At 43.3% G+C, this 15,084-nt stretch overlaps 1 long non-coding RNA gene and 1 pseudogene across 1 annotated transcript in view; both read right to left on the reverse strand.

Moving 5' to 3' along the window:
- The window catches only part of LOC124021414, an 18,258-nt pseudogene extending 6,387 nt beyond the window's left edge, over nucleotides 1–11,871 (reverse strand).
- The window catches only part of LOC124021415, a 71,966-nt gene that overhangs the window by 11,347 nt on the left and 45,535 nt on the right, over nucleotides 1–15,084 (reverse strand). The gene's annotated exons all lie outside the window — the stretch shown is intronic.

A 15,084-nucleotide genomic window follows, 5' to 3' on the forward strand; every position in this document is an offset into this window, starting at 1 on the left:
AATGAAAATATATAATAGATTAGGAAATAATATAAATACAGACATTACATATCTAAATTAATATAACATAAATGTATAATACAAATATATACTCTAAATACTCTAAATATATACTAAGATATAATAATTTATAAATATATCCAATACCTTATGGTAGTGTTGAAGACCAGGACCACCATGCGATAGAGCTGAACCCCCTCTAACAACATCCAACTGAAGGATCCTAGGAAGAACAGGTGGAGGAGACCTGCTACAAACCCACATCCTCCCTGAGAGAGGAGAGGAGAGGAGAGGAGAGGAGAGGAGAGGAGAGGAGAGGAGAGGAGAGGAGAGGAGAGGAGAGGAGAGGAGAGGAGAGGAGAGGAGAGGAGAGGAGAGGAAAGGAAAGGAGAGGAAAGGGAGGAGGAGAGGGAGGGGGGAGGAGAGGGGAGGAGAGGAGAGGGGAGAGGAGGAGAGGGAGGGGAGGGGAGGGGAGGAGGGAGGAGGGGAGGGGAGGAGAGGAGAGGAGAGGAGGGAGAGGAGAGGGGAGGAGAGGAGAGGAGAGGAGAGGAGGGAGAGGAGAGGAGAGGAGAGGGAGGAGGAGGAGAGGAGAGGAGAGGGAGGGAGGAGAGGGAGGAGGGAGAGGGAGGGGAGGAGGGGAGGGGAGAGGGAGGGAGGAGAGGAGGGGAGGGGGAGAGGGAGGGAGAGGAGAGGAGAGGGAGAGGAGAGGAGAGGAGAGGAGAGGAGGAGAGGAGAGGAGAGGAGAGGGAGAGGAGAGGAGAGGAGAGGAGAGGAGAGGGGAGGGAGGGAGGAGAGGGAGGAGAGGGAGGGGAGGAGAGGGAGGAGAGGGAGAGGGGAGGGAGGGAGGAGGAGGGGAGGGGAGGGAGGAGGGGAGGGGAGGAGAGGAGAGGAGAGGAGAGGAGAGGGAGGGGAGAGGAGAGGAGAGGGAGGGAGGGGAGGAGAGGGAGGGGAGGGAGAGAGGAGAGGGAGGGGAGGGAGGAGAGGAGAGGAGAGGGGAGGAGAGGAGGGAGGGGAGGGGAGGAGAGGAGAGGAGAGGAGAGGGAGAGGAGAGGAGAGGAGAGGGGAGGGGAGGGGAGGAGAGGAGGGGAGGAGAGGAGAGGAGGGGGAGGGGAGGGGAGGAGAGGGAGAGGAGAGGAGAGGAGAGGAGAGGAGAGGAGAGGAGAGGAGAGGAGAGGAGAGGAGAGGAGAGGAGAGGAGAGGAGAGGATGTAAAAATGTTATTCTTTTGCCATCCTGGGCACAGAAGGGGGTACAAGATCCTAGGGGGGAGCAACACCAAATCTGCAAAGTAACAAGGAAAATATTAAAAAGAGATATAGCTATATATACCTTGATCCCTCACACACACAAACTCACACACACACACACACACACACACACACACACACACACACACACACACACACACACACACACACACACACACACACACACACACACACACACACACACACACACACACACACACACACACACACACACACACACACACACACTCCCCAAATCCCTAAACCCACCTTGCTCTGTGTGTGAGAGATTCCGCTGAGGAAGACGAGGTCAGCGATGAAGAGGCAGACACAGAGGTGGAGGTGGATGGTGGTGCGTGTCCCCTGGATGGACCGACACAGCCAGAAGGTCAGGATGCACAGCAACAGACACACCACAGACACCGACAGACCCAGCCATGTCAACAGACGCAGCTCAAAGGTGTTCTAGAGAGAGAGAGAGAGAGAGAGAGGGCGAGAGAGAGAGAGGGGAGAGAGAGAGAGAGAGAGAGAGGGGGAGAGAGAGAGAGAGCAAGAGAGAGAAGGGGGAGGGAGGGAGAGGGAGGGGTTTACTTAATATAACATTAGTGGCGACCTGTCATTCTGGGCACCTGTTTTGAGACCCACATTTTTTGCAACAAAAAAATTATATATATCCAGCTAAAGTTGGAAGTTTACATACACTTAGGTTGGAGTCATTACAATTCGTTTTTCAACCACTCCACAAATTGCTTTTTAACAATCTATAGTTTAGTCAAGTCGGTTAGGAATTCTACTTTGTGCATGACACAAGTAATTTTTCAAACAATTGTTTACAGACTGATCATGTCACTTCAATTCCAGCGGGTCACCAGTTTACATACACTAACTTGACTGTGCCTTTAAATGAGGATAGCTGAATATGCTTAACATTAACTGAGGATAGGCTAAGATGCTTAACATTAACTGAGGGATAGCTGAATATGCTTAACATTAACTGAGGATAGCTGAAGATGCTTAACATTAACATTAATGCTTAACATTAACTGAGGATAGCTGAAGATGCTTAACATTAACTGAGGATAGCTGAATATGCTTAACATTAACTGAGGATAGCTGAAGATGCTTAACATTAACTGAGGATAGCTGAAGATGCTTAACATTAACTGAGGATAGCTGAAGATGCTTAACATTAACTGAGGATAAGATGCTTAACATTAACTGAGGATAGCTGAATATGCTTAACATTAACTGAGGATAGCATTAACTGAGGATAGCTGAAGATGCTTAACATTAACTGAGGATGCTGAAGATGCTTAACATTAACTGAGGATAGCTGAAGATGCTTAACATTAACTGAGGATGCTGAAGATGCTTAACATTAACTGAGGATAGCTGAAGATGCTTAACATTAACTGAGGATAGCTGAAGATGCTTAACATTAACTGAGGAGGCTTAACATTAATAGCTGAAGATGCTTAACATTAACTGAGGATAGGCTGAAGATGCTTAACATTAACTGAGGATGAAGATGCTTAACATTAACTGAGGATAGCTGAGGATGCTTAACATTAACTGAGGATAGCTGAATATGCTTAACATTAACTGAGGATAGGCTAAGATGCTTAACATTAACTGAGGATAGGCTAAGATGCTTAACATTAACTGAGGATAGGCTAAGATGCTTAACATTAACTGAGGATAGGCTAAGATGCTTAACATTAACTGAGGATAGGCTAAGATGCTTAACATTAACTGAGGATAGCTGAAGATGCTTAACATTAACTGAGGATAGCTGAAGATGCTTAACATTAACTGAGGATAGCTAAGATGCTTAACATTAACTGAGGATAGCTGAAGATGCTTAACATTAACTGAGGATAGCTGAAGATGCTTAACATTAACTGAGGATAGCTGAAGATGCTTAACATTAACTGAGGATAGGCTAAGATGCTTAACATTAACTGAGGATAGGCTAAGATGCTTAACATTAACTGAGGATAGCTGAATATGCTTAACATTAACTGAGGATAGCTGAAGATGCTTAACATTAACTGAGGATAGCTGAAGATGCTTAACATTAACTGAGGATAGCTGAAGATGCTTAACATTAACTGAGGATAGCTGAAGATGCTTAACATTAACTGAGGATAGCTGAAGATGCTTAACATTAACTGAGGATAGCTGAAGATGCTTAACATTAACTGAGGATAGCTGAAGATGCTTAACATTAACTGAGGATAGCTGAAGATGCTTAACATTAACTGAGGATAGCTGAAGATGCTTAACATTAACTGAGGATAGCTGAAGATGCTTAACATTAACTGAGGATAGCTGAAGATGCTTAACATTAACTGAGGATAGCTGAAGATGCTTAACATTAACTGAGGATAGCTGAAGATGCATTAACTGAGGAAGCATTAACTGAGGATAGCTGAAGATGCTTAACATTAACTGAGGATAGCTGAAGATGCTTAACATTAACTGAGGATAGCTGAAGATGCTTAACATTAACTGAGGATAGCTGAAGATGCTTAACATTAACTGAGGATAGCTGAAGATTAACATTAACTGAGGATAGCTGAAGATGCTTAACATTAACTGAGGATAGCTGAAGATGCTTAACATTAACTGAGGATAGCTGAAGATGCTTAACATTAACTGAGGATAGCTGAAGATGCTTAACATTAACTGAGGATAGCTGAAGATGCTTAACATTAACTGAGGATAGCTGAAGATGCTTAATATTAACTGAGGATAGCTGAAGATGCTTAACATTAACTGAGGATAGCTGAAGATGCTTAACATTAACTGAGGATAGCTGAGGATGCTTAACATTAACTGAGGATAGCTGAAGATGCTTAACATTAACTGAGGATGGCTGAAGACGTAAAACCTGTTGCGGCTCGACGTTCCGCGCCATTTATTTGGAGGCGTTTGATTCAGAAAAACACTGGTTCCAACTCGCCCAACATGACGACAAATGATCTAATAAGTTACCTGTAAACTCTGTCCAAACATTTCAAACAACTTTCCTAAACCATCCTAAAATGTCAATAACCGAGACAATTTAAGACGGAATATACTGTGTTCAATAGAGGATCAAATGAAAGGGGAGCGAGTTCCCGGTCGCGCACACCAGACAAAAGAGTCCACTTGGCTTGACTCTCATTCTTAATAGCTGTACTTCTTCATTACTCAAAGGAAAAACATCAACCAATGTCTAAAGACTGTTGCCATCTGGTGGAAGCCATAGGAACTGCAAGCAAGTGCCTCATAAATTTAGTTTCCCATAGGAAACTAATAGAAAACACAGTTAACTCAACAACAACAAAAAGTCCTGGATGGTTTGTTTTCGGGGTTTTGCCTGCCAAATAAGTTCTGTTATGCTCACAGACATGAACAGTTTTAGAAACTTTATCCAAATCTACCAATTATATGCATATCCTAGCTTCTGGGCCTGAGTAGCAGGCAGTTTACTTTGGGCTTTTCATCCGGATGTGAAAATACCGCCCCCATCCCAAAGAGGTTAACGTTAAGCAAAGCTATCCTCAGATCAACAACACAGCCTTTAACTCATTACTCAACCTATTCAACTGACAACATGAGGTAAGGAGCATTATATCACCCAGTGTGTGTGTGTGTGTGTGTGTGTGTGTGTGTGTGTGTGTGTGTGTGTGTGTGTGTGTGTGTGTGTGTGTGTGTGTGTGTGTGTGTGTGTGTGTGTGTGTGTGTGTGTGTGTGTGTGTGTGTGTGTGTGTGTGTGTGTGTGTGTGTACCTTTACAGGGTAGAGGGCCATGAGAACAGCAAAGCTGCTAAGGTGGGAACAGGAACACACGGTGTGTGTAGCGTTAGACGTGACTTTGGTACAGCCACGACTTGACCACGCCCCTCCCTCTTCCTGGACACGCCCCTCCGACCAGAACACACAGGTGTAGTTCATCTCCGCTGACTCCGCCCTCACCTGGGGTAGGGGGTGGGGGGGAGGGAGGAGAGAGAGAGAGAGAGAGAGAGAGAAAGAGACAGCAAGAGAGAGACAGAGAGAAACAGAGAGAGAGAGAGAGAGAGAGAGAGAGACAGCAAGAGAGAGACAGAGAGAAACAGAGAGAGAGAGAGAGAGAGAGAGAGAGAGAGAGAGAGAGAGAGAGAGAGAGAGAGAGAGAGAGAGAGAGAGAGAGAGAGAGAGAGAGAGAGAGAGAGAGAGAGAGAGAGAGAGAGAGAGAGAGAGAGAGAGAGAGAGAGAGAGAGAGAGAGAGAGAGAGAGGGAGAGAGAGAGAGAGAGAGAGAGAGAGTGAGAGAGGAGGATGAAAAATTGGCTAAGCACTTCTTAGAGAACAGTCTCTTCAACAGATCTGTATGTTAGGCCATCGTCAGTCTGTTAGGCCATCATCAGTATGTTAGGCCATCATCAGTATGTTAGGCCATCATCAGTATGTTAGGCCATCGTCAGTCTGTTAGGCCATCATCAGTATGTTAGGCCATCATCAGTATGTTAGGCCATCGTCAGTCTGTTAGGCCATCATCAGTATGTTAGGCCATCATCAGTCTGTTAGGCCATCATCAGTATGTTAGGCCATCATCAGTATGTTAGGCCATCGTCAGTCTGTTAGGCCATCATCAGTATGTTAGGCCATCGTCAGTCTGTTAGGCCATCGTCAGTATGTTAGGCCATCATCAGTATGTTAGGCCATCGTCAGTCTGTTAGGCCATCATCAGTATGTTAGGCCATCATCAGTATGTTAGGCCATCGTCAGTATGTTAGGCCATCGTCAGTCTGTTAGGCCATCATCAGTATGTTAGGCCATCATCAGTATGTTAGGCCATCGTCAGTCTTTTAGGCCATCATCAGTATGTTAGGCCATCGTCAGTCTGTTAGGCCATCATCAGTATGTTAGGCCATCATCAGTATGTTAGGCCATCATCAGTATGTTAGGCCATCGTCAGTATGTGGAAAAATGCAAGTCCTAACTGTAGCTGTACGATAATGTTATACTAGAATATTTACATTTGGGATATGTTAACATCAGCACTACGGCATATGTTATATTATCAAATGATACCTGTAGATGTCTGAAGGTGAGGATGACAGGCTGGGTGAGGTGTTCTGTTGCTGGGTTACTGACAAAGGCTGTTACCACCTTGGAACTGATCTGGTAGCTAGGCTTTGATGCTGTGGCGGTTGCTGTGTCTCTGTTTGTGTCCGTGTCAGTGAGGTACTGGAAGGAGTTGTTGACAGATCTCTCCACTGTCTTGTAACACACCAACCCAGCTAGAGTGAAACCTGGGAAGCACAGAATGAAACAAGTTACCAGAATGTCTTGTAGTTGTCCCAGAATCCCCATGTTTTTCAGGTTTCCTGGTTGGAAGATTCCTGGAATAAGGAGGTGTTTTGAAATGCTGATCATGGCTCACATCAACACCATTATCCCAGAAACCCTACACTCTAATTTGCATACAGCCCCAACAGATCCACATATGATACAATCTATTGCAATCCACACTGCCCTTTTCCACCTTGATAAAAGGAACACCTATGTGAGAATGTTATTCCTTGACTACAGCTCAGAATTCAACACCATAGTGCCCTCAAAGCTCTTCACTAAGCTCAGGACTCTGAGACTAAACACCTCCCTCTGCAACTGGAACCTGGACTTCCTGAAGGGCCGCGCCCAGGTGATCCGCAACACGGGGGCCCCTCAGGGGTGCGTGATCAGTCCCCTCCTGTACTCCCGGTTCACCCATGGCTCATGGCCAAGCACGACTCCAACAACATCATTAAGTTTTGCCGACGACAGAATAGTGGTAGGCCTGATTACCGACAACGATGAGATATCCTATAGGGAGGAGGTCAGATACTTGGCCGTGTGGGGCCAGGATAACAACCTCTCCCCCAACTTAATCAAGACAAAGGAGATGATTGTGGACTACAGGAAAAGGAGGACCGAGCACCAAGTCTAGGTCCAAGAACATCTAATCAAATGGCTACTCAGAATATTAGCATTGCCCCCCCCCCCCACCCCCCTTTGTACACTGCTGCTACTCTCTAGTTATTATCTATGCATTGTCACATTAATAACTCTACCTACATGTACATATTACCTCAATTACCTCGACTAACCGGTGACCCCCACACATTGACTCTGTACCGGTACCCACCTGTATATGTAAGTCGCTCTGGATAAGAGCGTCTGCTAAATGACTTAAATGTAAATGTAAATATAGCATCGCTACTGTTATTTTACTGCTGCTCTTTAATTATGTTTTATTTTTTACTTACCTATTTTTTTCTTCACACTTATTTTTCTTAAAACTGTTCTGTTGGTTAAGGGCTTGTAAGCATTTTGATTCCTGAGACAAATACCATTTTACTTTATTTGATATGAATAAGCAGGAAATGCTGAATCCAGGATTTCTAGGCAACCTAGGCAAAATATACAGTACTTAGTTATAGATATGATGATGATGATGATGATGAGGATGACAAGCCTACCTGGGTACGTCCCGTTGCCAGTGGCTGTCTCCCAGCTGGTGTCCAGTCGCACGTTGTCATTGGCCAGGCTGATTGGCCCAATGGGCGGAGTCTGTCCCCTCCTCACTGCAAGCTCAGTAGCTGTGTACAAGGACAAGGAGAAAGGTGAAGGAGGATGTGTATGTGTGCATGTGTGTGTTTGTGTGTGGAAGTCCATGTGTATGTGTTCATGTGTATGTGTGTGTGTTACCTGTGTGGTCTGTTTCCATGGTGGTGTGGGTGTCTCTGAGCTGTGGCCCGATGAGCATCAAGGTGTCCTCCACGGCGCCTAGCAACCTACTCACCTCCCGGCTGTTGCTTAGGATACCTTGAGACAGGAGACTGTCTATCTCTGTCAAGACATTCTACACACAGGAAGTAGAAACAGGAAACAGGAAATGAGTGAACGAGGTGTATATGTTGATATGCACGCATGATTTCACTGTGTGTGAGTGTGCATGCTTCTGTGAGTCCTTGCGTGTGTGTGTGTGTGTGTGTGTGTGTGTGTGTGTGTGTGTGTGTGTGTGTGTGTGTGTGTGTGTGTGTGTGTGTGTGTGTGTGTGTGTGTGTGTGTGTGTGTGTGTGTGTGTGTGTGTGTGTGTGTGTGTGTGTGTGTGTGTGTGTGTGTGTGTGTGTGTGTGTGTGTGTGTGTGTGTGTGTGTGCGTGCGTGCGTGCGTGCGTGCGTGCGTGCGTGTGTGTGTGTTTAACCTCCAGGAGCATCACTCCAAGCAGTCCTCCGGCTGCTTCCCCAGAGTTACTTAACGCCAGACAGCTTTTCCTCATCAGAGACAGGAGACCAGCTAAACCTGGGACAGTCTGAGAGAGAGGAGAAGTTCATTCACATCATGTGGGTAAAAGCAAATATACAAATATTGACATATATTGTAGTCCCAGGTTCTAAAGTGGTCTGAGAGAGAGAGAGAGAGAGAGAGAGAGAGAGAGAGAGAGAGAGAGAGAGAGAGAGAGAGAGAGAGAGAGAGAGAGAGAGAGAGAGAGAGAGAGAGAGAGAGAGAGAGAGAGAGAGAGAGAGAGAGAGAAAGAAAGAGAGAACAAGAGAGAACGAAAGAGAGAACAGAGAGAGAGAGAGGGATTTTAAAACGTATTATAAGATGCAATAGTGAGTTGCAGTATTTGGAAATCAGAGTCCTATTGGATAATATACAGTACCTTCACATCTGCTTAATGCCATATTCTATAAATGTTCTGGTTATTTTACTGACTGCTCACTGCCATATTCTATAAATGTTCTGGTTATTTTACTGACTGCTCACTGCCATATTCTATAAATGTTCTGGTTATTTTACTGACTGCTCACTGCCATATTCTATAAATGTTCTGGTTATTTTACTGACTGCTCACAGCCATATTCTATAAATGTTCTGGTTATTTTACTGACTGCTCACAGCCATATTCCATAAATGTTCTGGTTATTTTACTGACTGCTTAATGTCATATTCTATAAATGTTCTGGATATTTTACTGACTGCTCACTGCCATATTCTATAAATGTTCTGGTTATTTTACAGGCTGCTTTGAGATATTCTATAAATGTTCTGGTTATTTTACTGACTGCTTAATGCCATATTCTATAAATGTTCTGGTTATTTTACTGACTGCTCACTGCCATATTCTATAAATGTTCTGGTTATTTTACTGACTGCTTAATGCCATATTCTATAAATGTTCTGGTTATTTTACTGACTGCTCACTGCCATATTCTATAAATGTTCTGGTTATTTTACTGACTGCTTAATGTCATATTCTATAAATGTTCTGGTTATTTTACTGACTGCTCACTGCCATATTCTATAAATGTTCTGGTTATTTTACTGACTGCTCACTGCCATATTCTATAAATGTTCTTGTTATTTTACTGACTGCTTAATGCCATATTCTATAAATGTTCTGGTTATTTTACTAACTGCTCACTGCCATATTCTATAAATGTTCTGGTTATTTTACTGACTGCTTAATGCCATATTCTATAAATGTTCTGGTTATTTTACTGACTGCTCACAGCCTTATTCCATAAATGTTCTGGTTATTTTACTGACTGCTTAATGTCATATTCTATAAATGTTCTGGATATTTTACTGACTGCTCACTGCCATATTCTATAAATGTTCTGCCATATTCTATAAATGTTCTGGTTATTTTACTGACTGCTTAATGCCATATTCTATAAATGTTCTGGTTATTTTACTGACTGCTCACTGCCATATTCTATAAATGTTCTGGTTATTTTACTGACTGCTTAATGCCATATTCTATAAATGTTCTGGTTATTTTACTGACTGCTCACAGCCATATTCTATAAATGTTCTGGTTATTTTACTGACTGCTCACAGCCATATTCCATAAATGTTCTGGTTATTTTACTGACTGCTTAATGTCATATTCTATAAATGTTCTGGATATTTTACTGACTGCTCACTGCCATATTCTATAAATGTTCTGGTTATTTTACAGGCTGCTTTGCGATATTCTATAAATGTTCTGGTTATTTTACTGACTGCTTAATGCCATATTCTATAAATGTTCTGGTTATTTTACTGACTGCTCACTGCCATATTCTATAAATGTTCTGGTTATTTTACTGACTGCTTAATGCCATATTCTATAAATGTTCTGGTTATTTTACTGACTGCTCACTGCCATATTCTATAAATGTCCTGGTTATTTTATTTTACTGACTGCTTAATGTCATATTCTATAAATGTTCTGGTTATTTTACTGACTGCTCACTGCCATATTCTATAAATGTTCTGGTTATTTTACTGACTGCTCACTGCCATATTCTATAAATGTTCTTGTTATTTTACTGACTGCTTAATGCCATATTCTATAAATGTTCTGGTTATTTTACTAACTGCTCACTGCCATATTCTATAAATGTTCTGGTTATTTTACTGACTGCTTAATGCCATATTCTATAACTGTTCTGGTTATTTTACTGACTGCTCACAGCCTTATTCCATAAATGTTCTGGTTATTTTACCTACTGCTCACTGCCATATTCTATAAATGTTCTGGTTATTTTACTGACTGCTCACTGCCATATTCTATAAATGTTCTGGTTATTTTACTGACTGCTTAATGCCATATTCTATAAATGTTCTGGTTATTTTACTGACTGCTCACTGCCATATTCTATAAATGTTCTGGTTATTTTACTGACTGCTTAATGCCATATTCTATAAATGTTCTGGTTATTTTACTGACTGCTCACTGCCATATTCTATAAATGTTCTGGTTATTTTACTGACTGCTCACTGCCATATTCTATAAATGTTCTGGTTATTTTACTGACTGCTTAATGCCATATTCTATAAATGTTCTGGTTATTTTAACTGCCATATTCTATAAATGTTCTGGTTATTTTACTGACTGCTCACTGCCATATTCTATAAATGTTCTGGTTATTTTACTGACTGCTTAATGCCATATTCTATAAATGTTCTGGTTATTTTACTGACTGCTTATTGCCATATTCTATAAATGTTCTGGTTATTTTACTGACTGCTTAATGTCATATTCTATAAATGTTCTGGTTATTTTACTGACTGCTTATTGCCATATTCCATGAATGTCACCCTAAAGTGTTTGTCATTATGAGTGACATCAGGTGTCAGGTTTTAGAACTCACCTGTCCAGGAGTCTGATCCGCTTTGACCTGGTCACAGGTCAGTACTGAAGGAAACACAACACACAACCATCACACCGGGATTCACACTACACAGCACATACATATTACAAAACACAACCATCACACCGGGATTCACACTACACAGCACATACATATTACAAAACACAACCATCACACCGGGATTGACACTACACAGCACATACATATTACAAAACACAACCATCACACCGGGATCGACACTACACAGCACATACATATTACAAAACAAAACCATCACACCTGGATCGACACTACACAGCACATACATATTACAAAACAAAACCATCACACCGGGATCGACACTACACAGCACATACATATTACAAAACAAAACCATCACACCGGGATCGACACTACACAGTGCAACACAACAGAACATAACACGACAGGACACAATCACACCTACACAACAAAACAACACAATCACACCTACACAACAAAACAACACATTCACACCTACACAACAAAACAACACAATCACACCTACACAACAAAACAACACAATCCCACCTGCACATCAACACAACACTACACAACATAACACAATATAACATACCACCATCACACGTGCACAACAACAACAACCACACAACAGGACACAGAACAACACAACACAATGAGAACTAACAACCATCACACGTGAATATTACACACACCACAACACACACCACACCACACCACACCACAACACACACCACAACACCACACCACACCACACCACACCACAACACCACACCACACCACACACCACACCACACCACACACCACAACACCACACCACACCACCACACCACACCACAACACCACACCACAACACACACCACAACACCACACCACAACACACACCACAACACCACACCACAACACCACACCACAACACACACCACAACACCACACACAACACCACACCACAACACCACCACAACACACACCACAACACACACCACAACACCACACCACAACACACACCACAACACCACACCACCACACCACACACACACCACAACACACACCACAACACACACCACAACACCACACCACAACACACACCACAACACCACACCACAACACACACCACAACACACACCACAACACCACACCACAACACCACACCACAACACACACCACAACACACACTACAACACCACACCACAACACATCATCAACACAACACGCAAATGAAAACTGTCACATCCTTATCATGCTCATAGTAGATCCAAGTTGTTGCCATGGGTAACCATGTTTACCATCAGATACCAACTAACTAAGATATAAATGAAGACATGAGACAGAGAGGAAGTTGAGCTGGAGATTAAAACACCCAGAAACCCACAGCACACCAGTGCTGAAATGTTGCCATGGTAACCATCCTAACACGCATCCCAATTGACACCCTATTGTATAGTGCTCTATGGGCCCTGGTCTAATCTAGTGCACTATACAGGGAATAGGGCCCTGGTCTAATGTAGTGCACTACATAGGGAATAGGGCCATGGTCTAATGTAGTGCACTATATAGGGAATAGGACCCTGGTCTAATGTAGTGCACTATACAGGGAATAGGGCCATGGTCTAATGTAGTGCACTATACAGGGAATAGGGTGTCATTTGGGCCTCAACACTACAAAGAGGAAGCTGCCAGTGGAATAACGGTATCTACAGCAACAGAGGAAAGTCCCTACTGTATTATAAGCACCACACTCAGATCAGTTTACATAGTCCCTTACTGATCATCATTATCCAGGCTTACACAGTAACTGAACCTAGACCTGTCCTGACATGTCCTGTTTGCACAGCAGTGACCTCTGTTTGAGGAAGTAGTATTGGGAACAGTGACCTCTGTTTGGGTATTAGTGGGTAGTAACCTCTGCTTTGGGGAAGATTGTTTGGGAACCAGTTACCATCAGATACCAAGTAGTATTGGGAACAGTGAGGGTAGTGACCTCTGTTTGAGGAAGTAGTATTGGGAACAGTGAGGGTAACCTCTGTTTGAGGAAGTAGTATTGGGAACAGTGAGGGTAGTGACCTCTGTTTGAGGAAGTAGTATTGACCTCTGTTTGAGGAAGTAGTATTGGGAACAGTGAGGGTAGTGACCTCTGTTTGAGGTAGTATTGGGAACAGTGAGGGTAGTGGTTTTTAAGTAGTATTGGGAACAGGGGTAGTGACAGGGTAGTATTGGGAACCTGACCTCTGTTTGAGGAAGTAGTATTGGGAACAGTGAGGGTAGTGACCTCTGTTTGAAGTAGTTTGGGAACAGTGAGGGTAGTGACCTCTGTTTGAGGTATTATTGGGAACAGTGAGGGTAGTGACCTCTGTTTGAGGAAGTAGTATGTGGGAACAGTGCAGGGTAGTGACCTCTGTTTGAGGAAGTAGTATTGGGAACAGTGAGGGTAGTGACCTCTGTTTGAGGAAGTAGTATTGGGAACAGTGAGGGTAGTGACCTCTGTTGGGAACAGTGAGGGTAGTGACCTCTGTTTGAGGAAGTAGTATTGGGAACAGTGAGGGTAGTGACCTCTGTTTGAGGAAGTAGTATTGGGAACAGTGAGGGTAGTGACCTCTGTTTGAGGAAGTAGTATTGGGAACAGTGAGGGTAGTGACCTCTGTTTGAGGAAGTAGTATTGGGAACAGTGAGGGTAGTGACCTCTGTTTGAGGAAGTAGTATTGGGAACAGTGAGGGAAGTAGTATTGGGAACAGTGAGGGTAGTGACCTCTGTTTGAGGAAGTAGTATTGGGAACAGTGAGGGTAGTGACCTCTGTTTGAGGAAGTAGTATTGGGAACAGTGTACAACATAAAACACCAAATAATTCATGCAGAGCGGAACTCGGCCGATACCCGCTAATTATAAAAATCCAGAAAAGAGACGTTAAATTCTACAACCACATAAAATGAAGTGATTCCCAAACCTTCCATAACAAAGCCATCACCTTCAGAGCAATTAACTTGGAGAAGAGCCCCATAAGCAAGCTGGTCCTGGGGCTCTGTTCACAAACACAAACACACCCCACAGAGCCCCAGGACAGCAACACAATTAGACCCGACCAAATCATGAAAAAACAAAAAGATAATTACTTGAAACATTGGAAAGAATTTAAAAAATAATTGCGCAAACTAGAATGCTATTTGGCCCTAAACAGAGAGTACACAGTGTCAGAATACCTGATCACTGTGACTGACACAAAAAAATCTTTGACTATATGCAGGCAGACTCAGTGAGCATAGCCTTGCTATTGAGAAAGGTGGTCGTAGGCTGCCTGGCTCCCAAGAGAAGACAGGCTATGTGCACGCTGCCCACAAAATGAGGTGGAAACTGAGCTGCACTTCCTAACTTATATATGACCATGAACTGAGACCCTCGCATCCCACACACACACACACACACACACACACACACACACACACACACACACACACACACACACACACACACACACACACACACACACACACACACACACACACACACACACACACACACACACACACACACACACACACACACACACACACACACACACACACAAATACTCACCAGTACACTGTCCAGAAAAGGTGAAGTTGACAGTCGTTGTGGATTTGAACACAGGTAGACACTGACAGTAGAAGCTCCCCGGTGTGTTGTAACACGTGACATTACTTCCACAGCTTG

This window comes from Oncorhynchus gorbuscha, unplaced genomic scaffold (genome assembly GCF_021184085.1).
Source record: "Oncorhynchus gorbuscha isolate QuinsamMale2020 ecotype Even-year unplaced genomic scaffold, OgorEven_v1.0 Un_scaffold_1103, whole genome shotgun sequence".
NCBI classification, from domain to species: Eukaryota; Metazoa; Chordata; class Actinopteri; order Salmoniformes; family Salmonidae; genus Oncorhynchus; species Oncorhynchus gorbuscha.